The sequence below is a fragment of the Colobus angolensis genome, unplaced genomic scaffold (assembly GCF_000951035.1).
Source record: "Colobus angolensis palliatus isolate OR3802 unplaced genomic scaffold, Cang.pa_1.0 Scaffold27, whole genome shotgun sequence".
NCBI lineage: Eukaryota > Metazoa > Chordata > Mammalia > Primates > Cercopithecidae > Colobus > Colobus angolensis.
Window position 1 is genome coordinate 14,083,255 of NW_012115932.1, and position 1,974 is coordinate 14,085,228.

Genomic DNA, 1,974 nt, shown 5'->3' on the forward strand with positions numbered 1-1,974 from the left:
TTTTACTTTGCTTTTTAAAAAAGCTTCTTCTGGCCGGGTGTGGTGGCTCATGCCTATAATCCCAGCACTTTGGGAGGCTGAGGCGGGTGGATCACTTGAGGTCAGGAGTTTGAGACCAGCTTGGCCAACATGGTGAAAACCCATCTCTACTAAAAATACAAAAATTAGCCAGGTGTGGTGGCGCGCCCCTGTAATCCCAGCTACTCGAGAGACTGAGGCAGGAGAATCACTTGAACTGGGGAGTCACAGGTTGCAATGAGCTGAGATCGCACCATTGCATTCCAGTCTGGGTGACGAGAGTGAAACTCTGTCTCTTAAAAAAAAAAAGAAAAAAGAGGAAAAAAAAAAAAAAAAAAAAAAAAAAAAACTTAGCCGGGAGTGGTGGTGGGCACCTGTAATCTCAGCTACTCAGGAGGCTGAGGCAGGAGAATTGCTGGAACCCAGGAGTCAGAGGTTGCAGTGAGCTGAGATCGTGTCATTGCACTCCAACCTGGGTGACAAGAGCAAGGCTCTGCCTAAAAATAAATAAATATATAAATAAAAATCTAAAAGTACTGGCCATGAAAACACAACCCAAAGATTAGAAGCTGATGGCTTACTTGGGAGGGCAGGTCCGGGCACCAGGAGGGAAATGGAAGTGAGGCAGGGAAAGGTGTGGAGCAATTGAAAGCGATGCATTACGGTGCTGAACACTGCTTCATGACAAGCTGCAAAGAGCCAGCTTCTTGGTCACAGAGGTGCCTGTTTGTCTACTCTGGACATCCCTGGAAAGGATATATAGAGTATTCTATCTCCTATTTCTTACAGCCAAAGGGAGAATTAACTAATTCCCTGCACTTCCAGGCTGTATCCTCCAGCCCCTCTGGCATCCCTTGGGAAGCCAGATCTATCTTTTGCTCAAATCAGGTTCAGTAAGAAACTCAGGGAATGCAGCTGGTCGGCCTGGCTGTGCAGCAGCACCACAGGGGAGTGGTCCAGCCTTCTCACCCAAATGACTCACTAGCCCTAGGTAGTACACCACGAAGACCCAAGTAAAGTAGCTTCAACCCCTTCTCACGGGAACGCATTGGATCATCCCAGCCAGGCATGACCCCTCCAGGCTCAGACCAGCCAATGTTCAGAGCATTGACTGAGGTCTAAGAGGCTGGGTAGACCATCCCCACTGCCACTTTTTTTGCTTGATTGTTTGTGATTTGTTTTCTGCAGAGTGAGGGCAAATTCCCACTGACGTGCAGAGGGACACAGTCCCCAATTTGAAGATGGCCTTTTACCTAGGAAGCACCCAGAAATCCCTGCAGACATTGGTGATGACATATCATTCCAGAAGAATCTCCAGTTCCTGCAGAGATGTAATCAGACAACTGTGACCTTTGGAAAAAGAATGTGACCTCTTTAAGCCCAATTTCCTCATATGTGACAAAGGACAATGACAGATGGGCATTAAGCCAGCCAGAGGAACTAAGGATGTGGGATAATGGTGTCTGCCAATTCCCCCTGAGTCAGCCCCATAGACTGATCACATCGAGCTCTCTCAATAATGAGGGGCTGTCTAGTAATGGTTATAGTGGACAGCCCTGGAAGTGGCACCACTTCCTGCCCTCCCAAGTCTCCTACCCTCATCCTGAGGAGGCGTGTGTTTGGGATACAGAAGTCTCCCTCAGGGTGCATATGGCTGGTGGCAGCTGCATGATCAATGACAGCCACATAGACACACACAGACCTCAGCTCTAGACCTGTCTGCACTGAGTCCCAGCCAAGGCATTTTCCAGAGAACATCAAAGGGATTTATTATATCTCAGGCACTGAGCAAAGAGGACGAATGTGTCCTGTTCAGAGATCCCAGACTATCACAGTGCATGCTACCTCCCCACGGTGCCCCCCAGGCCCATGACTCCAGGCCTTGCCACTCCAACACTGACAGACATTCAGTGAGTACCTGTCATTGTCTGCCGCTGTATTAGATGCTAGAGATAC